We start from the raw sequence: 24,898 nt of genomic DNA, 5'->3' as shown, positions 1-24,898 counted from the left end.
CGCTATTTATTTATTTATGAATTATTCAATTATTTTAACTTATAACGTTAATAGCGTGAATGAGAGGCTTTAACAACGCCTTATATTTCAAAATATTACCTAGTCACAGCATTTTCCAAAAATCGTCCATATGCTGCTCACACTGAATCATTTACCGCATGGCTCAGAATAAATACTTTTAGTTTGATAAACGCAGCAACATTCATTTTCTTTAGCCTAATGCTCGGCAAAAAACATCGCATTAAAGTTAATTAATGGGATGAAATCAGTTTGCCTTGGAGCAGGCCTATGTTCTTTGAGGTTAAAAATCATCGCCTGGATTGTAAACCTTAGTAGAGTTCCACAACGAGGTGCGATTTGTAAAAGGACGTCTTTTTCTCTCCGAGTTAGAAATCTGGAGAAATAAATATATCAATTGATTTCCGCCCATCGGAGGACCTTTAGAGCTTTATTATTTATTCATTATTTATTTCTAACTTCTCACTGTGTCCAACTATATCGGGTGTATAAAACGTATGAACAGACATAAATAACGTGGGGGAAACGGGAATAGGGGAGAGAGGAAAAATAAGACGAACAGAGACGAAACAGACAAACGGGAAATGCAGATAGAGTATTTTAAGTATTTGCCACCTGCACCATTACGGGAATGTGTGTGTGTGTGTGTGTGTGTGTGTGTGTGTGTGTGTGTGTGTGTGTGTGTGTGTGTGTGTGTGTGTGTGTGTTCGTGTGTGACTGCTTGTGTGCGTCTGCCTGTGTGTGTGTGTGAGAGAGAGAGAGAGAGGCTATGTGCGAGTGCACTGTATATGTACACGTACTAGATTGGGATATTTATCATTTATGGATTAGCTCTGTAAACTTTTTATCAAAGGAGTCCAGTCTAGGTTATTGGTTCTTATTGATTCATTCTGAGATTTTTTTCCATTGATATGTAGTCTATCAATAGATTTTTCCATTCGGTGACACTAATATTCTTTTTTGTTTTCCAATTCATGAGTATGTTTGTATTTGCAATTAATAATGTTATATATATATTATCCTGTTTTTTTTCTATTGTCACATTGGTTGATGACATGTCTCCTAGGAGACATAAAGATGGTGTTGGATGGATAGGGTTATTTAAATCATGGGACATGTGTGTGATTACTTATTGCCAAAATTGCTTGATAGGTGTGCTCTGCCACACGATGTGAATGTAATCGTCAGCTGTCTTTGGAGTAAAGTATGTACAGATTGCTGAGCTTGTGAAACCAATTTTAAACATCCAATGTGTAGTATAATGTAATCTATGTATTATTTTGTACTGAATGCATTGTAGGTTAGTGTTGCTGTCATGTGGTAATTATTATTACACATTTTAATCCAAACTGTGGCGTCGGGAGCTAGTAATAAATCTTCCTCCCATTGTCTCGATGGGAGAGTAATTATGCGATTTGATTTCATTATTAGTTTGTATATCTTATGTGATAGTTTTTTTGTATTAGGAATGTTTATAATACTGATATGGATGCAGGTGAGTTTAATGTCTCTGAACTGATAGTTGCTCTTACCTGCTTTCTATATCTTATGTTTGGGCTACTTGTGGAAGTGACATGAAAGCAGTGTTATGTTTATGTGAGTCTGGAGTTTGATATCTTGTGAAATTTCCACCAGGCTGTTAGTATCATGGCCACCCACAAATTGTTGATCATGAATGTTCTTTAATTGATTTGACTGATAAATGGTAAGTCTGACTTTTAGATCTTTGCATAATGTTTGCTATATGTCTATCCATATTCTGTCTGATATACTAAGTTTTATCCATTTTATACCATATTATAGTTGATTTGCAATAATCAACTACAGTTCTGTAATGTTGTGAGTTTGATTCTATGTGATTTATTTTTCCAGTAGAATCAAGTTATGATGTTGTCCAAAGATTTTAGACAGGTTGGTGGCGCTGGAATAATTGAAAACAAATAATTTCGTTTAGGTAATATTCTCATTTTAATTATTGCAGTTTGTCCAAAGAGCATAAGGGGCAAATTTGTCCATCAATGAAGTTCGTCGCTTATTGTTTTAATAATTGGATGACTATTTATTTTTGAATAACAGACAACTGGGAAGAGAATTTAATACCCAGATATGTAATATGATTGGTATTCAGGGGGATGGGGTTTTTAATTGCATCATAAAGTTATGCTGCTAATATATAGTATAATACACAAATATCCTACTGGAGATACAATTTGACCAGTTATGTGTGATGTTCTGTGATGATCATATAGAACACCACAGACAACTGTTTGGCACATCACTGTTAAACCTCCTGATTGCAACCCGGGGCATCGTGAACTGTACAACATGACCCTCAGACAATGATCTCTGAGTGAAAGCGATAAACATAATCATCTTCATATCATCACTTTCTCTACAAGTTCAGTGGAAGAGATGTCAGTTAAAGGGAGTTTTAATACCCTTTCCATCTTTAAATTTAATAAAAACACAGATGGAAAAATTCCAGAAAGTGAGAGAGAGAAAGGAAACTAGACTTTAAAATGGTGCTGCCCTCTTGATTTACAACTGTAGATTATTGAAATTATTACAAATGTCCGATGCCAAAAGGGATTGTGTCAGTGTTTCACTACTCAGTATTGCATTTGGTAGACAGTATAAACAATTAGACTATGGTTAAAAAAATCACAGAAATAAAGCAAACACCAATATAATCTTGAACCACCTAGTCCCAGGAAACATTAGATTACTGGAACAAAATCAGACAACTAGCAGAACAACTTTTTAACCAATGATGCAGATGCACTTTTAGTGGATTTATTTATCTGTATTTCAATCCACTAAAGTTTTTCACTTGATCTAACATTACATTTAAGACCGAAATCCTGTTACGTCTCACAGAAGATTCCACTGATCAAGCTGCTACTTACCCATCCTGGTCCTGGAGTACCTTTGCTCTGTACACTTTAGTGATGTCTTTGCTACCAACAAGCCTATTTTAATCCATCAGATAGTAACCAAACGCTCCTTTGCTGCAGAGCACAGAAATCATTCAAATTTGCAGTCAACAGATACATCTGGGCCAGATTTTGGATCAATGGACTAGGCTGGAACTGCACATATACTGTATATGCAAAATTCAAAATACGGGGAGTGGTTGGTCTCTTTTGCAATCAAATCTGAATACTATGGAATTCGTTTCACATTTGTTTAATTTGACAGATTTTAAATGGATAATGGACATCACTAGACAAAAAGGAATAAACAACTATATGAAAAGGAACAAAACCAAAAACAAAGGAAGACTTTAACACACTTGCCCAAACAAGCACTAAATCTGACAAAAATAGATCAACCAATGACATAGCTGTGAAGGAACATATTAGCCATTGTTTTCTTGTCATCAACAGTAATTTTAACTGATTGTTAACATACTGTTCAAGTCTTCAACTGATTTGCTCCCAACATACGAATGGGTACAAATATGGTTCATTACCCACCTGCACAATTTGCTTCTGACATACTGGGCAGCTACAGGGTTCTTCTCCCATGTGGATTCTGACATACTGGGCAGCTACGGGCTTCTTCAGTTGTGTGGATTGTCTTCTGCTCCTCCATGTGGCCTGTTTCACCAAAGCCCTTCCTGCAGTATTTGCAGCACTATGGGAAGCGGACACCCTTGTGTGTGCGTTTAGGTGCTTCTCAAGAGTCTGGGCACGTTTGAAACACCTGCCCCAAACATCACTGACATTATTTCTTGTAGGTGATTAGCCACGTGTTTCTCTAGTCACAAGTACTTTTTGATTTATTTGTTTTTTTAAATAGGTAATTTTATATATAATGGCAACAAATGACATTTTAATTTTTATGACAAAACGTGCAAACAAGCTGGCCTGAGAGGTGTGTAGCGGGATATGACTCAGTGCGTCTCTGGTGCTGCTTTTGATGAGTACAGTGTCATGAGTGTGTCTGTCCAGCGGTGCAAAGAGGGGATACAGCAAGGCATGGCATGGTGTTTATTCATTCGTTTGCATAGAAAATGACGCCTTTTCACATTGTGGAAGTACAAATATGGCGGTCTTTTTTGTGCGGCGTAGTAATGACATATGTTGTGGAATTTTGAACAAACAGCAAGTCAGACGTGATTAAGAGAGTAATTTAATAAGAAAAAGAATAAAATAAATGTTTGGCTCTCCTCAGGTAGGGAGCCCCGAGTATACAAAACCGTGGCTAGTTATACTACTCCTGTGCTGTCTTTAACCAATCATCTTTTCTTAAGCAGCTCTTCTTTCCTTTGTTGCTGTGGCTATAAGCCAATCAGCTCTCAGCTTGGTTTTTTCCACAAACCAACCCAAACTGACTCCAAACAGTGTGGGTTGTGTGTCAAGTTGACCTTGATGTTAACAGTTCCTGATACATGTTCAACTTAATCAGCAACAGGCGGATATAAATGTGCAAACGGCATTATTAATTTAAGAACAAAAGGATCAGTGTGATTTTATATGAATCACATAATACATAGTTTCGTATCATTTTCCATCACACGTAAAAACAGAGTCTCACCGTATTGTCGGGCAGGAGGATCTGGACTCATTTATTACTTGATATCTTCCCCCATCTAGCGGTCATTAGAGGTTAGTCTTGAATTGATTTCTGTCGTGCAATATTTTAGATATAAATGTTTACATTTTCTATTACAGAACACGGCAAAGTATAGTCAACCAGTTCTAACCTTTTGAGAAAAACTTTAACTTCAAAGTAGGTGAATCTATTTACTTAGATTGAACCAATCGGATCACAGTTTATTTACATAGCATCAATGCTTTGAGTGCTTTAGATATAAGGACATCATGGCGATCTTTCTGCTCACACCTCAGTCAGTCTATAATTCTGTACTATGTGTTTCTATAGCTTCCAACTTTCACGAGTTTCTTGAATCTGTGGAGAAAAGTGCAGACTCAGGTACTTTCTTATTTGTGAACTTTTATACATTTTATGTAATTTATTTATCATCTATAATGTTTTATTACTTTTCATTTATAGATATAAGGACACAAAAACAGTTCATATACTCAATGAATTGTTACAAGATAATCTTTTCTAGAGAATGTTTACCATTTGTTAAAAGACTGATTTATTTCTAAAAGTTTATGCAGTGTGTTAATTTGTCACATGGAGGCAGAAGGGGTGAATCTGATATACCCCTCTTCCATCATCAACTATTCATGGAGTCCTTCAGTGGAGCTTGTACAACCAAAGAAACGCATACAGCGGTCACCGGCGGTTCTAAGTTACATCTAAAGAGGTCTAGGCCTATACACACTGTTCCACCTGAGGTAATAAAATGTTTTGGGGTAAAGGTATTTTCATGAGGCGATCTGTGATCTAATTATAATAGGCTTTGAAGCTCTCTGCAACAGGTGCAGAGTGGTGCAAGACTGTGTTTGAAAGCATAAAGAGGAATAATGTTTCTGGGGTATCTTAAGGCCTTTGTGGGTCTGTAAGTGCAGAGCAGAGGCTCTGATGCAGGTGGTTTCAAGGCCTCTGTGGAAGTCTACGGCAGATGACTCTGGACTGTTCCCGTGAGAAATAGCTTCCTAAGTATTGGTAAAGATCCCGGCTTTTAAAAGACGTGAAAGCCTCTTCGAGAGTTCTGTGGCTAAGCAAGGTTCATTATCTTACCATAAGAGCAGGGTGATACTGACCTGCAACATCATCTTGCAGGTGTTTGATGGTATGAGTTGAGATTATCTTTGTTAAAAACAAAAACAACAACAACAAAAAAAAAAAACCCAGGAAAATCTTCCAATAGGATATACTGGGGTCAAGCTTCAATTTGTACAATGATAGATCTCAATTTGCATATATTGAATAATGTATGGTTGAACACAGTGGTTGAGATTTCAAACACCAGTATGTAGAGAAGGTGTGGCAATCACATAATCAGTTGTGAAAACTGGATAAAAATGTGTGTTCCTTGTGTGATTATTAGACATATTCTGGACTATGCCTCGTTTGTATGTAACGCTGAGCTCAAAATAAATAATGGACCTACTACTCTCTTCAATTAATTCTGCATCTTTATTTTCTGTTTAAAGAGGACTTAATAAAATTACTGGAATGTGGGCAATATCTAGTAACACAGTGCCGAGTCTGCTAAACGTAGATCCCAGCCTTTTATATGGCCTCTTCCCTTTAATTCTACTGACTATAATTAATGTAAACCTTGTCGATTCTGGTGTTTGCTGTATAGAGGTAGAGAAAACTTTGCTAAAACAATGAAAAATATGCATCCTGTGAAAAGTTTATTGAACAATATAACATTGTTCCTTACCCAGAGCCATAACACGTCATTGATGGAAATCACACTGATGTGAGGGCGGTATGGGCCAACTCAACTGTATTTCCTGATTGTTTTATTCTGCAGGAGGATGTGGTCCAAATATTTTAAAAATCACAGGTTTGTTTAAGAGGACATAGTCGAACAGTTTGGGCTTACTGTTATTTTAATACTAGTGGTAACTATTAGTAAATACAACAATCTGACCATCCTCATACTGCATTGAGGGGTGATGGGGTGATGGTACCAGATGATGTTTAGGTATGTGGTTATGTTAATTTATTTTTGTTCCTTTATATTCACATATTTTGCAAGTGCGTATGTTATTGAGTTTAAAACCATCCATATATTATGCAATTATAGAAAATACAGAAACTGCATGAGACTTCTCTTGACTTGCTAGAAGTTCAGACTGTAGCAAGCTTAGCATTAGTAAATGGAATAGGTGTCATTTTAAGGATTCATTTAAAGTATTCATGAGGTATTTCTCCTAACATCGATGTATCGACAGTACCAATAAAATAAATAGCATAACAAGAATTACAGGTGTATAATAGTGTAATTACCCACAATGGTTGAAGTGTTTGAAAAGAGTTGTATAAAAGAATAGTTGGTTGGTTCGTGGCATAAAGTCATGAAACGGTGAAATGAGGTCATAAAAAGAGTGTTTACAGGGGAAAGTGCTTTAACATTGAATTAGACAAACTAATAACATAAAACAAGGGAGTTTAGAGATTCTGTGTCCTTTCGTAATGATTTGTGCATATGGCAGGCTGCTGCAAAGGATCCTGGGTAAGCTTCAGCAGACCTCAGTGTAAGATATATTAATAATATTAATCATAATAATACTATTCAGAGGTTACTTGACTAGTAATCAGAATGTTGCTAGTTCAAGCCCTACCACTGCCAAGTTACCACTGCTGGGTCCCTGAACAGCAATGAATCCTCAATTGTATTATTAATACAATCCAATACACATGCCTAATGCTCAGCTGTCAACTGCAAAAACTGACATTCTGAGCATTCGAACAGTAAGAGGAACAAAAAGAAAGGAGTCACCGACTGTACACGTGTCAATCATTTAGCCTTTTTACATGTTGTTTTAGTTTACTGTAATCAAGGCCTGAAACTGGAGTCTATGGACCAGGCAAAAATATTTCAATATTTAATGCGTTTTTATTTTTTCAGCCAGCATAAGCGGAAGCTCCAAGTTGTCGATCTCCAGGAGCAAACCCGTCCCTGCAAGGTTGGGGTGCATGTTCTGGATCACGGGAAACAGACCATCGATCACCCAACATCTGCTTCTGCTCCTGCGGAGGTTCCAGATCCAGCACGGAGGCAGTGAGAGGTTCCTGGCCCAGAGATTGGTCTGCAGCGGGCCTGATGGTACTCGGCATGTATTGGAAATGCTGTGGCTGAATGCTGTGCGTAGCCCAGCGGGTGCTGGGGTGGAGCTGTGCCAGTTGCCTGCTCGGGTAGCAGGTAGCCCAGTTCTGAGCCTGTGGAATGGCCATCATGAAGTAGCCGGAGGGCGGGGCGGGCTGGTAGGGGTTGAGCACTGGGTTGCGCACGGCACTCACGCTGGCCATGCGCTGCATGTACTGGTGGGTGAGGTGGGCCTGCCGCTCCTCCTTGCGCTGCGCCAGGGCCACGTACAGCGGCTTGGTGCCTACGATGCACCCGTTCATCTCCTTCATTGCCTCGGTGGCCTCCTCCGGCGAGGAGAAACACACAAAGCCGAACCCTTTGGAGCGGCCGCCCTCCGTCATCACCTTGGCACTCGTGATTGTCCCGAATAGAGAGAACTCTTTACGCAGACGCTCGTCGTCCAGACTGTCGTCTAGGTTTTTAACGTACAGGTTCACTCCCTGGTAGCGAGTCGTGCCGTCCTGCTTCATCTGCTCAAACTTGCGTTTGAGCTCTGTCTGCCTCTCGCCTTTCTTCTGGGCACGAGCCACATACAGCTGCTTCCCATTCAACTTCTTCCCGTTCATCTCATCCACAGCCCTTTTGGCATCCTCTTGCCTCTCGAAGCTCACAAAGCCAAAGCCCTTGGACTTGCCGCTCTCGTCTGTCATGACGCGAAGGCTCAGCGTTGGGCCGAACTTGCTGAAGATCTCATTTAGCTTGTTGTCGTCCATGTCCTCCCAAGTATGAGATATTATTTCCATCAGGCTCAGGACCATCTCTTTAGGATAAGGTCAAGAGAAATCTCTTGGAATGTGGTGTTAACAGGTTCCAACTGGTGTGGGTGTTTTATATTACTTTGCATATATTGACAAATGTATGGTTTGGATGCAATGGACGTGAAGACAAATGCAAATATGTAAAGGAATGTGGGGTGAATACATAACCACTACTGAAAAATGTATGAAAATGTGGGTTCTCTGATTTTTAGACATTCTCCAGAGGGTGCCTCAATAATGCGTGTTAATGTTAACCTACAATAAAGTACGTGCACAGTTATGCTCTTTAACCAATTCTGAAGTCTGCATTTTTATTTAATATTTGAATTGAACTTTAAAACTAGCCGACTGGGCACCTAGGAACCACATACTGTTGCTATGTGCAGAGATGTGGGCTTGCAGCCCATTGTTGGGCAGAGTCCATCGCACTGCTCCAATAGACCTGCTCTGACTGCTACTTTCCCACATCGGCAGTCGAAGTCGTTTCTCCTTCACAATGCTTTTCACCTGGTTGGCCAGTTTCACCGTCTCAGTAGACAAGCTAAAAGAAACTGTTGGCAGCCTCTCGTTGCTCCTGTAATATGACCGTCGCCAGACCAGAGAGTGGAACTGGATGGCAGTGTGGCACTTGCAGCTGCAGTTTGTTTGCTTCAAGATTTAATACGTGTAAGTGACCTTTGCTTCTCGTCCTGTCTTTACTGGTTTGTTAATAAGGTCATTTGAAATTGTGTTGTACATAAAGGAATATTACAGAATTATTCTCTATTTTAAGCTACACTGTGGGGTTTTGTTTTTTTGATCTTTACATTTATATTAATGCAACCCAATACACTTATCTAATGATCAGCTATGACCTGTAAGAACTGACAATCTGAACATTCAAACTTTAAGAGGAATAAAAACAAAAAAATGATCAGCTGTTCATGTCAAAATCTGTAATATGTAATAGAAATAACTGTAATATGTTCAATATAACTGTAATATGTAACATATAACTGTAAATATGTCAATTGCAAGATGGGACTGTACATTCTGTACATACATATATAAATATCCATATATACATTGTACATATAAACATTATATATATATATATATATATATTGTACATGCACTATTAATATATTTTTGTATATATATAGAATATATTTCTCTATGCACCCCTGTTTTTCTTTTTCCTCAGATTGGACAGAGCACTCAACCATTTCACTGTGAGTTATACTTTGTATGACTATGTATGCGACAAATAAACCAAACTTGAAATGATTTTACCTTTTTCTGTCGTTTTCATTTTAAGCTTAGAATAACCAAGGCCTGGACTTTGTAAGGTGGTTTTGAATCCAGGTCAGCTAGGTGAGGACACCAATAGCTTACTGGGTAAGCAGCCACACTCTAACAATGGTGGGCTCGTGTGCAGAACAGTTAGAGCTTGGATCAAGCAAAACAAGAGGAAAAAACGAAACACCTCGGTGAGCGTGGAAAAGGGGAGAACAAAGAACGCCACGGAAAGAAATGGCAACCCCGATGCACTGGGGAAAACTCGAACTAAAAGCTCCCAAACAAAACCAGAAAACGGGGAGAAACTTGAATGGCTAAGGGAAGCCTCAGGAGAGAGACAGACTCGAGAGGGGAAAACTGGAGAAGGGAGGGGACGTGTAAAAACACTGACACCCTCGCAGAACAGAAAAGAGGCATAGCACAAGGGCTCACAGACCTCAATACCCAGAGTTACCGGCTAGGAGCTTGGCTCAAAACTTTATCAAAAACCCAGCACTGAATGATTGGGTCACTGGGCTTATATAAGGTCTAGCCCAGCTGTTGGGTGTTGATCCTGATCAGTGGCGTGGTTGACTCGACGCCTCCCTCTGGTCGAGGGGGCCTCGGCCTGGTGCCAACCCTTACAGGCTTGATGTCTACAGACATGGCAAAAATATTTCAATGTTCAATGCATTTCAGTTTCAATGTTTATTTTTTTCAGTTAAAATGTTAATTTTTTTTACTGCTTATTCTTCCATTAGACAGCCAGAAGCGCAGCACTGGTTAAAGTTTTTGAGCGGCTTCCTGCGCGCACTGGTCCTGGAGCACAGCGACTGCCTCATCCACCTTAGGGTGCAGAGACTCAGGAGACTCCAGCATATGCAGTAGCTCCGAGTTGTCCAGTTCCAGGAACAGACCCGTGATCTTCCCTGCAAGGGTGGGCTGCATGTTCTGGATCAGGGGAAACAGACGCTCACCCAGTATCTGCTTCTGCTCCTGTGGAGGTGCAGCAGCCAGCATGGAGGCACTGAGAGGTTCCTGACCCTGCACATGGACCGCAGCCAGCTGCACGGGCACCTGGAGCTCTGCCCCCAGGTGCTGCTGTGGGTTGAGAAACATAAATGTTTTATAATTGATTTGACTGATAAATGGTAAGTTCGACATTTATATCTAAGGGCTGTGTGCCCAGGTGTTGCTGTGGGCTGTGAACGCCTGAGGTGGTTTTGTACTGTGGTACTGCTCTCACCAGCGACGCCTTGTTGGCAGCTTCCGCGCTGGCCATCCCTGTCCCCGGAGCCTCAGATGCCATGGTCTGATAGGCCATCGTGCGTGGGACCTGGCAGGCGGTGGTTGGTCGGATGGCGCTGAAGGCCTGCGGGCAGGATGCGGCTGGACCGATGGCACTCGGCATATCCTGGACTTGCTGTGGGTGGACGCACTGCATGGCCCAGCAAGGGCTGGGGAGGAGTTGTGCCAGCTGGCTGCTTGCGCAGTAGGCAGGCCAGTTCTGAGCTTGTGGAATGGCTTCCATGTTGTAGCCGGAGGGCGGGGCAGGCTGGTAGGGGTTGAGCACGAGGTTGGGCAAGGCACTCACGCTGGCCGTGCGCTTCATGTACTTGTTGGAGAGGTGGGCCTGCCGCTCCTCCTTGCGCTGCGCCAGAGCCACGTACAGCGGCTTGGTGCCTACAACGCGCCCATTCATCTCCGTCATGGCCGTGGCGGCCTCCTCCGGCGAGGAGAAACACACGAAGCCGAACCCTTTGGAGCGGCCGCCCTCCATCATCACCTTGGCACTTGTGATGGTCCCGAACGGAGAGAACTCCTTACGTAGACGCGCGTCGTCCAGACCGTCGTCTAGGTTCTTGACGTACAGGTTGTCTCCCTGGTAGCGAGTCATACCGTCCTGCTTCATCTGCTCAAACTTTCGTTTCAGCCCTGTCTGCCTCTCGCCTTTCTTCTGGGCATAACCCACATACACCTTCTTCCCATTCAGCTCCTTCCCATTTATCTCATCCACAGCCCTCTGGGCATCCTCGTGCCTCTCGTAGTTCACAAAGCCAAAGCCCTTGGACTTGCCGCTCTCGTCGGTCATGACGCGAGTGCTCAGCGTTTGGCCAAACTTGCTGAAGATCTCCTTCAGCTTGTCGTCGTCCATGTCCTCTCCAAAGTTCTTGACGTACACATTGGTGAACTTTTTGGCCCTGGCCCCCATCTCAGCCTCTCGCTCCTTGCGAGACTTGAAGTGGCCAATGAACACTTTGCGGTCATTGAGCAACATGCCATTAAGTCTCTCAATTGCTCTCTCCGCAGCCTCACGGGTCTCAAAGTGCACAAAGCCGTAGCCCTTAGAGCCATTCTCGTCACACACCACCTTGCTGGAAAGGATGTTCCCAAAGGCAGAGAATGTGTCGTAAAGAGCTTCGCTGTCAATAGACTTGTCAAGGTTCTTGATGAAGATGTTGCCAACTCCACTCTTCCTCAGAGAGGGGTCTCTCTGGGACCACATAATTCGCACAGGTCTGCCTTTGATGATGTTAAAGTTCATAGTGTCCAAAGCACGCTCAGCATCTGCCTGCTGCTGAAAGTTCACGTATGCGTATCCAAGTGAGCGGAGGGTCATCGCGTCCCTGCAAATCCGTACGGAGACTATTGCGCCAGCAGGACTGAATTTCTCGTATAGCATGGCCTCGGTAACGTCTGGATGAAGGTCACCCACGTACAACGAAGTCATCGGCGAACTTGGAGCACTTGGATTCATTTTCGTGAGGATCGTCGGTCAACCTTTCTGGAAATCGTAGTCGAAAGTAGTAAATGAATAAAATAAAATCGTAAATGATTTAACCAAATGATCTAACTGCACGAATTATAAAACAGTTTGAAACAGCAATTCAACAGAGCCAGGCAAGTGTCGACCGACCAAAGCGATCAAAGCAACACTTTAGCTTTAGATTCAAATACATGACAACTTGGTTGTTACGTAAGAGTGCTTTTACGTAAATGTTTATTTTTAAATATTATACAAACGCTATTTATTTATTTATGAATTATTCAATTATTTTAACTTATAACGTTAATAGCGTGAATGAGAGGCTTTAACAACGCCTTATATTTCAAAATATTACCTAGTCACAGCATTTTCCAAAAATCGTCCATATGCTGCTCACACTGAATCATTTACCGCATGGCTCAGAATAAATACTTTTAGTTTGATAAACGCAGCAACATTCATTTTCTTTAGCCTAATGCTCGGCAAAAAACATCGCATTAAAGTTAATTAATGGGATGAAATCAGTTTGCCTTGGAGCAGGCCTATGTTCTTTGAGGTTAAAAATCATCGCCTGGATTGTAAACCTTAGTAGAGTTCCACAACGAGGTGCGATTTGTAAAAGGACGTCTTTTTCTCTCCGAGTTAGAAATCTGGAGAAATAAATATATCAATTGATTTCCGCCCATCGGAGGACCTTTAGAACTTTATTATTTATTCATTATTTATTTCTAACTTCTCACTGTGTCCAACTATATCGGGTGTATAAAACGTATGAACAGACATAAATAACGTGGGGGAAACGGGAATAGGGGAGAGAGGAAAAATAAGACGAACAGAGACGAAACAGACAAACGGGAAATGCAGATAGAGTATTTTAAGTATTAGCCACCTGCACCATTACGGGAATGTGTGTGTGTGTGTGTGTGTGTGTGTGTGTGTGTGTGTGTGTGTGTGTGTTCGTGTGTGACTGCTTGTGTGCGTCTGCCTGTGTGTGTGTGTGAGAGAGAGAGAGAGAGAGAGGCTATGTGCGAGTGCACTGTATATGTACACGTACTAGATTGGGATATTTATCATTTATGGATTAGCTCTGTAAACTTTTTATCAAAGGAGTCCAGTCTAGGTTATTGGTTCTTATTGATTCATTCTGAGATTTTTTTCCATTGATATGTAGTCTATCAATAGATTTTTCCATTCGGTGACACTAATATTATTTTTTGTTTTCCAAGTCATGAGTATGTTTGTATTTGCAATTAATAATGTTATATATATATTATCCTGTTTTTTTTCTATTGTCACATTGGTTGATGACATGTCTCCTAGGAGACATAAAGATGGTGTTGGATGGATAGGTTTATTTAAATCATGGGACATGTGTGTGATTACTTATTGCCAAAATTGCTTGATAGGTGTGCTCTGCCACACGATGTGAATGTAATCGTCAGCTGTCTTTGGAGTAAAGTATGTACAGATTGCTGAGCTTGTGAAACCAATTTTAAACATCCAATGTGTAGTATAATGTAATCTATGTATTATTTTGTACTGAATGCATTGTAGGTTAGTGTTGCTGTCATGTGGTAATTATTATTACACATTTTAATCCAAACTGTGGCGTCGGGAGCTAGTAATAAATCTTCCTCCCATTGTCTCGATGGGAGAGTAATTATGCGATTTGATTTCATTATTAGTTTGTATATCTTATGTGATAGTTTTTTTGTATTAGGAATGTTTATAATACTGATATGGATGCAGGTGAGTTTAATGTCTCTGAACTGATAGTTGCTCTTACCTGCTTTCTATATCTTATGTTTGGGCTACTTGTGGAAGTGACATGAAAGCAGTGTTATGTTTATGTGAGTCTGGAGTTTGATATCTTGTGAAATTTCCACCAGGCTGTTAGTATCATGGCCACCCACAAATTGTTGATCATGAATGTTCTTTAATTGATTTGACTGATAAATGGTAAGTCTGACTTTTAGATCTTTGCATAATGTTTGCTATATGTCTATCCATATTCTGTCTGATATACTAAGTTTTATCCATTTTATACCATATTATAGTTGATTTGCAATAATCAACTACAGTTCTGTAATGTTGTGAGTTTGATTCTATGTGATTTATTTTTCCAGTAGAATCAAGTTATGATGTTGTCCAAAGATTTTAGACAGGTTGGTGGCGCTGGAATAATTGAAAACAAATAATTTCGTTTAGGTAATATTCTCATTTTAATTATTGCAGTTTGTCCAAAGAGCATAAGGGGCAAATTTGTCCATCAATGAAGTTTGTCGCTTATTGTTTTAATAATTGGATGACTATTTATTTTTGAATAACAGACAACTGGGAAGAGAATTTAATACCCAGATATGTAATATGATTGGTATTCAGGGGGATGGGGTTTTTAATTGCATCATAAAGTTATGCTGCTAATATATAGTATAATACACAAATATCCTACTGGAGATACAATTTGACCAGTTATGTGTGATGTTCTGTGATGATCATATAGAACACCACAGACAACTGTTTGGCACATCACTGTTAAACCTCCTGATTGCAACCCGGGGCATCGTGAACTGTACAACATGACCCTCAGACAATGATCTCTGAGTGAAAGCGATAAACATAATCATCTTCATATCATCACTTTCTCTACAAGTTCAGTGGAAGAGATGTCAGTTAAAGGGAGTTTTAATACCCTTTCCATCTTTAAATTTAATAAAAACACAGATGGAAAAATTCCAGAAAGTGAGAGAGAGAAAGGAAACTAGACTTTAAAATGGTGCTGCCCTCTTGATTTACAACTGTAGATTATTGAAATTATTACAAATGTCCGATGCCAAAAGGGATTGTGTCAGTGTTTCACTACTCAGTATTGCATTTGGTAGACAGTATAAACAATTAGACTATGGTTAAAAAAATCACAGAAATAAAGCAAACACCAATATAATCTTGAACCACCTAGTCCCAGGAAACATTAGATTACTGGAACAAAATCAGACAACTAGCAGAACAACTTTTTAACCAATGATGCAGATGCACTTTTAGTGGATTTATTTATCTGTATTTCAATCCACTAAAGTTTTTCACTTGATCTAACATTACATTTAAGACCGAAATCCTGTTACGTCTCACAGAAGATTCCACTGATCAAGCTGCTACTTACCCATCCTGGTCCTGGAGTACCTTTGCTCTGTACACTTTAGTGATGTCTTTGCTACCAACAAGCCTATTTTAATCCATCAGATAGTAACCAAACGCTCCTTTGCTGCAGAGCACAGAAATCATTCAAATTTGCAGTCAACAGATACATCTGGGCCAGATTTTGGATCAATGGACTAGGCTGGAACTGCACATATACTGTATATGCAAAATTCAAAATACGGGGAGTGGTTGGTCTCTTTTGCAATCAAATCTGAATACTATGGAATTCGTTTCACATTTGTTTAATTTGACAGATTTTAAATGGATAATGGACATCACTAGACAAAAAGGAATAAACAACTATATGAAAAGGAACAAAACCAAAAACAAAGGAAGACTTTAACACACTTGCCCAAACAAGCACTAAATCTGACAAAAATAGATCAACCAATGACATAGCTGTGAAGGAACATATTAGCCATTGTTTTCTTGTCATCAACAGTAATTTTAACTGATTGTTAACATACTGTTCAAGTCTTCAACTGATTTGCTCCCAACATACGAATGGGTACAAATATGGTTCATTACCCACCTGCACAATTTGCTTCTGACATACTGGGCAGCTACAGGGTTCTTCTCCCATGTGGATTCTGACATACTGGGCAGCTACGGGCTTCTTCGGTTGTGTGGATTGTCTTCTGCTCCTCCATGTGGCCTGTTTCACCAAAGCCCTTCCTGCAGTATTTGCAGCACTATGGGAAGCGGACACCCTTGTGTGTGCGTTTAGGTGCTTCTCAAGAGTCTGGGCACGTTTGAAACACCTGCCCCAAACATCACTGACATTATTTCTTGTAGGTGATTAGCCACGTGTTTCTCTAGTCACAAGTACTTTTTGATTTATTTGTTTTTTTAAATAGGTAATTTTATATATAATGGCAACAAATGACATTTTAAGTTTTATGACAAAACGTGCAAACAAGCTGGCCTGAGAGGTGTGTAGCGGGATATGACTCAGTGCGTCTCTGGTGCTGCTTTTGATGAGTACAGTGTCATGAGTGTGTCTGTCCAGCGGTGCAAAGAGGGGATACAGCAAGGCATGGCATGGTGTTTATTCATTCGTTTGCATAGAAAATGACGCCTTTTCACATTGTGGAAGTACAAATATGGCGGTCTTTTTTGTGCGGCGTAGTAATGACATATGTTGTGGAATTTTGAACAAACAGCAAGTCAGACGTGATTAAGAGAGTAATTTAATAAGAAAAAGAATAAAATAAATGTTTGGCTCTCCTCAGGTAGGGAGCCCCGAGTATACAAAACCGTGGCTAGTTATACTACTCCTGTGCTGTCTTTAACCAATCATCTTTTCTTAAGCAGCTCTTCTTTCCTTTGTTGCTGTGGCTATAAGCCAATCAGCTCTCAGCTTGGTTTTTTCCACAAACCAACCCAAACTGACTCCAAACAGTGTGGGTTGTGTGTCAAGTTGACCTTGATGTTAACAGTTCCTGATACATGTTCAACTTAATCAGCAACAGGCGGATATAAATGTGCAAACGGCATTATTAAAACGGCATTATTAATTTAAGAACAAAAGGATCAGTGTGATTTTATATGAATCACATAATACATAGTTTCGTATCATTTTCCATCACACGTAAAAACAGAGTCTCACCGTATTGTCGGGCAGGAGGATCTGGACTCATTTATTACTTGATATCTTCCCCCATCTAGCGGTCATTAGAGGTTAGTCTTGAATTGATTTCTGTCGTGCAATATTTTAGATATAAATGTTTACATTTTCTATTACAGAACACGGCAAAGTATAGTCAACCAGTTCTAACCTTTTGAGAAAAACTTTAACTTCAAAGTAGGTGAATCTATTTACTTAGATTGAACCAATCGGATCACAGTTTATTTACATAGCATCAATGCTTTGAGTGCTTTAGATATAAGGACATCATGGCGATTTTTCTGCTCACACCTCAGTCAGTCTATAATTCTGTACTATGTGTTTCTATAGCTTCCAACTTTCACGAGTTTCTTGAATCTGTGGAGAAAAGTGCAGACTCAGGTACTTTCTTATTTGTGAACTTTTATACATTTTATGTAATTTATTTATCATCTATAATGTTTTATTACTTTTCATTTATAGATATAAGGACACAAAAACAGTTCATATACTCAATGAATTGTTACAAGATAATCTTTTCTAGAGAATGTTTACCATTTGTTAAAAGACTGATTTATTTCTAAAAGTTTATGCAGTGTGTTAATTTGTCACATGGAGGCAGAAGGGGTGAATCTGATATACCCCTCTTCCATCATCAACTATTCATGGAGTCCTTCAGTGGAGCTTGTACAACCAAAGAAACGCATACAGCGGTCACCGGCGGTTCTAAGTTACATCTAAAGAGGTCTAGGCCTATACACACTGTTCCACCTGAGGTAATAAAATGTTTTGGGGTAAAGGTATTTTCATGAGGCGATCTGTGATCTAATTATAATAGGCTTTGAAGCTCTCTGCAACAGGTGCAGAGTGGTGCAAGACTGTGTTTGAAAGCATAAAGAGGAATAATGTTTCTGGGGTATCTTAAGGCCTTTGTGGGTCTGTAAGTGCAGAGCAGAGGCTCTGATGCAGGTGGTTTCAAGGCCTCTGTGGAAGTCTACGGCAGATGACTCTGGACTGTTCCCGTGAGAAATAGCTTCCTAAGTATTGGTAAAGATCCCGGCTTTTAAAAGACGTGAAAGCCTCTTCGAGAGTTCTGTGGCTAAGCAAGGTTCATTATCTTACCATAAGAGCAGGGTGATACTGACCTGCAACATCATCTTGCAGGTGTTTGATGGTATGAGTTGAGATTATCTTTGTTAAAAACAAAAACAACAACAACAAAAAAAAAAAACCCAGGAAAATCTTCCAATAGGATATACTGGGGTCAAGCTTCAATTTGTACAATGATAGATCTCAATTTGCATATATTGAATAATGTATGGTTGAACACAGTGGTTGAGATTTCAAACACCAGTATGTAGAGAAGGTGTGGCAATCACATAATCAGTTGTGAAAACTGGATAAAAATGTGTGTTCCTTGTGTGATTATTAGACATATTCTGGACTATGCCTCGTTTGTATGTAACGCTGAGCTCAAAATAAATAATGGACCTACTACTCTCTTCAATTAATTCTGCATCTTTATTTTCTGTTTAAAGAGGACTTAATAAAATTACTGGAATGTGGGCAATATCTAGTAACACAGTGCCGAGTCTGCTAAACGTAGATCCCAGCCTTTTATATGGCCTCTTCCCTTTAATTCTACTGACTATAATTAATGTAAACCTTGTCGATTCTGGTGTTTGCTGTATAGAGGTAGCGAAAACTTTGCTAAAACAATGAAAAATATGCATCCTGTGAAAAGTTTATTGAACAATATAACATTGTTCCTTACCCAGAGCCATAACACGTCATTGATGGAAATCACACTGATGTGAGGGCGGTATGGGCCAACTCAACTGTATTTCCTGATTGTTTTATTCTGCAGGAGGATGTGGTCCAAATATTTTAAAAATCACAGGTTTGTTTAAGAGGACATAGTCGAACAGTTTGGGCTTACTGTTATTTTAATACTAGTGGTAACTATTAGTAAATACAACAATCTGACCATCCTCATACTGCATTGAGGGGTGATGGGGTGATGGTACCAGATGATGTTTAGGTATGTGGTTATGTTCATTTATTTTTGTTCCTTTATATTCACATATTTTGCAAGTGCGTATGTTATTGAGTTTAAAACCATCCATATATTATGCAATTATAGAAAATACAGAAACTGCATGAGACTTCTCTTGACTTGCTAGAAGTTCAGACTGTAGCAAGCTTAGCATTAGTAAATGGAATAGGTGTCATTTTAAGGATTCATTTAAAGTATTCATGAGGTATTTCTCCTAACATCGATGTATCGACAGTACCAATAAAATAAATAGCATAACAAGAATTAGAGGTGTATAATAGTGTAATTACCCACAATGGTTGAAGTGTTTGAAAAGAGTTGTATAAAAGAATAGTTGGTTGGTTCGTGGCATAAAGTCATGAAACGGTGAAATGAGGTCATAAAAAGAGTGTTTACAGGGGAAAGTGCTTTAACATTGAATTAGACAAACTAATAACATAAAACAAGGGAGTTTAGAGATTCTGTGTCCTTTCGTAATGATTTGTGCATATGGCAGGCTGCTGCAAAGGATCCTGGGTAAGCTTCAGCAGACCTCAGTGTAAGATATATTAATAATATTAATCATAATAATACTATTCAGAGGTTACTTGACTAGTAATCAGAATGTTGCTAGTTCAAGCCCTACCACTGCCAAGTTACCACTGCTGGGTCCCTGAACAGCAATGAATCCTCAATTGTATTATTAATACAATCCAATACACATGCCTAATGCTCAGCTGTCAACTGCAAAAACTGACATTCTGAGCATTCGAACAGTAAGAGGAACAAAAAGAAAGGAGTCACCGACTGTACACGTGTCAATCATTTAGCCTTTTTACATGTTGTTTTAGTTTACTGTAATCAAGGCCTGAAACTGGAGTCTATGGACCAGGCAAAAATATTTCAATATTTAATGCGTTTTTATTTTTTCAGCCAGCATAAGCGGAAGCTCCAAGTTGTCGATCTCCAGGAGCAAACCCGTCCCTGCAAGGTTGGGGTGCATGTTCTGGATCACGGGAAACAGACCATCGATCACCCAACATCTGCTTCTGCTCCTGCGGAGGTTCCAGATCCAGCACGGAGGCAGTGAGAGGTTCCTGGCCCAGAGATTGGTCTGCAGCGGGCCTGATGGTACTCGGCATGTATTGGAAATGCTGTGGCTGAATGCTGTGCGTAGCCCAGCGGGTGCTGGGGTGGAGCTGTGCCAGTTGCCTGCTCGGGTAGCAGGTAGCCCAGTTCTGAGCCTGTGGAATGGCCATCATGAAGTAGCCGGAGGGCGGGGCGGGCTGGTAGGGGTTGAGCACTGGGTTGCGCACGGCACTCACGCTGGCCATGCGCTGCATGTACTGGTGGGTGAGGTGGGCCTGCCGCTCCTCCTTGCGCTGCGCCAGGGCCACGTACAGCGGCTTGGTGCCTACGATGCACCCGTTCATCTCCTTCATTGCCTCGGTGGCCTCCTCCGGCGAGGAGAAACACACAAAGCCGAACCCTTTGGAGCGGCCGCCCTCCGTCATCACCTTGGCACTCGTGAATGTCCCGAATAGAGAGAACTCTTTACGCAGACGCTCGTCGTCCAGACTGTCGTCTAGGTTTTTAACGTACAGGTTCACTCCCTGGTAGCGAGTCGTGCCGTCCTGCTTCATCTGCTCAAACTTGCGTTTGAGCTCTGTCTGCCTCTCGCCTTTCTTCTGGGCACGAGCCACATACAGCTGCTTCCCATTCAACTTCTTCCCGTTCATCTCATCCACAGCCCTTTTGGCATCCTCGTGCCTCTCAAAGCTCACAAAGCCAAAGCCCTTGGACTTGCCGCTCTCGTCTGTCATGACGCGACGGCTCAGCGTTGGGCCGAACTTGCTGAAGATCTCATTTAGCTTGTTGTCGTCCATGTCCTCCCAAGTATGAGATATTATTTCCATCAGGCTCAGGACCATCTCTTTAGGATAAGGTCAAGAGAAATCTCTTGGAATGTGGTGTTAACAGGTTCCAACTGGTGTGGGTGTTTTATATTACTTTGCATATATTGACAAATGTATGGTTTGGATGCAATGGACGTGAAGACAAACGCAAATATGTAAAGGAATGTGGGGTGAATACATAACCACTACTGAAAAATGTATGAAAATGTGGGTTCTCTGATTTTTAGACATTCTCCAGAGGGTGCCTCAATAATGCGTGTTAATGTTAACCTACAATAAAGTACGTGCACAGTTATGCTATTTAACCAATTCTGAAGTCTGCATTTTTATTTAATATTTGAATTGAACTTTAAAACTAGCCGACTGGGCACCTAGGAACCACATACTGTTGCTATGTGCAGAGATGTGGGCTTGCAGCCCATTGTTGGGCAGAGTCCATCGCACTGCTCCAATAGACCTGCTCTGACTGCTACTTTCCCACGTCGGCAGTCGAAGTCGTTTCTCCTTCACAATGCTTTTCACCTGGTTGGCCAGTTTCACCGTCTCAGTAGACAAGCTAAAAGAAACTGTTGGCAGCCTCTCGTTGCTCCTGTAATATGACCGTCGCCAGACCAGAGAGTGGAACTGGATGGCAGTGTGGCACTTGCAGCTGCAGTTTGTTTGCTTCAAGATTTAATACGTGTAAGTGACCTTTGCTTCTCGTCCTGTCTTTACTGGTTTGTTAATAAGGTCATTTGAAATTGTGTTGTACATAAAGGAATATTACAGAATTATTCTCTATTTTAAGCTACACTGTGGGGTTTTGTTTTTTTGATCTTTACATTTATATTAATGCAACCCAATACACTTATCTAATGATCAGCTATGACCTGTAAGAACTGACAATCTGAACATTCAAACTTTAAGAGGAATAAAAACAAAAAAATGATCAGCTGTTCATGTCAAAATCTGTAATATGTAATAGAAATAACTGTAATATGTTCAATATAACTGTAATATGTTCAATTACCACCATGTAACATATAACTGTAAATATGCCAATTGCAAGATGGGACTGTACATTCTGTACATACATATATAAATATCCATATATACATTGTACATATAAACATATATATATATATATATATATATATATATATATATATATATATATATATATATATATATATATATATATATTGTACATGCACTATTAATATATTTTTGTATATATATAGAATATATTTCTCTATGCACCCCTGTTTTTCTTTTTCCTCAGATTGGACAGAGCACTCAACCATTTCAATGTGAGTTATACTGTGTATGACTATGTATGCGACAAATAAACCAAACTTGAAATGATTTTACCTTTTTCTGTCGTTTTCATTTTAAGCTTAGAATAACCAAGGCCTGGACTTTGTAAGGTGGTTTTGAATCCAGGTCAGCTAGGTGAGGACACCAATAGCTTACTGGGTAAGCAGCCACACTCTAACAATGGTGGGCTCGTGTGCAGAACAGTTAGAGCTTGGATCAAGCAAAACAAGAGGAAAAAACGAAACACCTCGGTGAGCGTGGAAAAGGGGAGAACAAAGAACGCCACGGAAAGAAATGGCAACCCCGATGCACTGGGGAAAACTCGAACTAAAAGCTCCCAAACAAAACCAGAAAACGGGGAGAAACTTGAATGGCTAAGGGAAGCCTCAGGAGAGAGACAGACTCGAGAGGGGAAAACTGGAGAAGGGAGGGGACGTGTAAAAACACTGACACCCTCGCAGAACAGAAAAGAGGCATAGCACAAGGGCTCACAGACCTCAATACCCAGAGTTACCGGCTAGGAGCTTGGCTCAAAACTTTATCAAAAACCCAGCACTGAATGATTGGGTCACTGGGCTTATATAAGGTCTAGCCCAGCTGTTGGGTGTCGATCCTGATCAGTGGCGTGGTTGACTCGACGCCTCCCTCTGGTCGAGGGGGCCTCGGCCTGGTGCCAACCCTTACAGGCTTGATGTCTACAGACATGGCAAAAATATTTCAATGTTCAATGCATTTCAGTTTCAATGTTTATTTTTTTCAGTTAAAATGTTAATTTTTTTTACTGCTTATTCTTCCATTAGACAGCCAGAAGCGCAGCACTGGTTAAAGTTTTTGAGCGGCTTCCTGCGCGCACTGGTCCTGGAGCACAGCGACTGCCTCATCCACCTTAGGGTGCAGAGACTCAGGAGACTCCAGCATATGCAGTAGCTCCGAGTTGTCCAGTTCCAGGAACAGACCCGTGATCTTCCCTGCAAGGGTGGGCTGCATGTTCTGGATCAGGGGAAACAGACGCTCACCCAGTATCTGCTTCTGCTCCTGTGGAGGTGCAGCAGCCAGCATGGAGGCACTGAGAGGTTCCTGACCCTGCACATGGACCGCAGCCAGCTGCACGGGCACCTGGAGCTCTGCCCCCAGGTGCTGCTGTGGGTTGAGAAACATAAATGTTTTATAATTGATTTGACTGATAAATGGTAAGTTCGACATTTATATCTAAGGGCTGTGTGCCCAGGTGTTGCTGTGGGCTGTGAACGCCTGAGGTGGTTTTGTACTGTGGTACTGCTCTCACCAGCGACGCCTTGTTGGCAGCTTCCGCGCTGGCCATCCCTGTCCCCGGAGCCTCAGATGCCATGGTCTGATAGGCCATCGTGCGTGGGACCTGGCAGGCGGTGGTTGGTCGGATGGCGCTGAAGGCCTGCGGGCAGGATGCGGCTGGACCGATGGCACTCGGCATATCCTGGACTTGCTGTGGGTGGACGCACTGCATGGCCCAGCAAGGGCTGGGGAGGAGTTGTGCCAGCTGGCTGCTTGCGCAGTAGGCAGGCCAGTTCTGAGCTTGTGGAATGGCTTCCATGTTGTAGCCGGAGGGCGGGGCAGGCTGGTAGGGGTTGAGCACGAGGTTGGGCAAGGCACTCACGCTGGCCGTGCGCTTCATGTACTTGTTGGAGAGGTGGGCCTGCCGCTCCTCCTTGCGCTGCGCCAGAGCCACGTACAGCGGCTTGGTGCCTACAACGCGCCCATTCATCTCCGTCATGGCCGTGGCGGCCTCCTCCGGCGAGGAGAAACACACGAAGCCGAACCCTTTGGAGCGGCCGCCCTCCATCATCACCTTGGCACTTGTGATGGTCCCGAACGGAGAGAACTCCTTACGTAGACGCGCGTCGTCCAGACCGTCGTCTAGGTTCTTGACGTACAGGTTGTCTCCCTGGTAGCGAGTCATACCGTCCTGCTTCATCTGCTCAAACTTTCGTTTCAGCCCTGTCTGCCTCTCGCCTTTCTTCTGGGCATAACCCACATACACCTTCTTCCCATTCAGCTCCTTCCCATTTATCTCATCCACAGCCCTCTGGGCATCCTCGTGCCTCTCGTAGTTCACAAAGCCAAAGCCCTTGGACTTGCCGCTCTCGTCGGTCATGACGCGAGTGCTCAGCGTTTGGCCAAACTTGCTGAAGATCTCCTTCAGCTTGTCGTCGTCCATGTCCTCTCCAAAGTTCTTGACGTACACATTGGTGAACTTTTTGGCCCTGGCCCCCATCTCAGCCTCTCGCTCCTTGCGAGACTTGAAGTGGCCAATGAACACTTTGCGG

The sequence above is a fragment of the Electrophorus electricus genome, unplaced genomic scaffold, assembly GCF_041902795.1.
Source record: "Electrophorus electricus isolate QZ-2024a unplaced genomic scaffold, ASM4190279v1 Scaffold31, whole genome shotgun sequence".
Lineage (NCBI taxonomy): Eukaryota > Metazoa > Chordata > Actinopteri > Gymnotiformes > Gymnotidae > Electrophorus > Electrophorus electricus.
Note: the sequence above shows the minus strand (reverse complement) of the source record.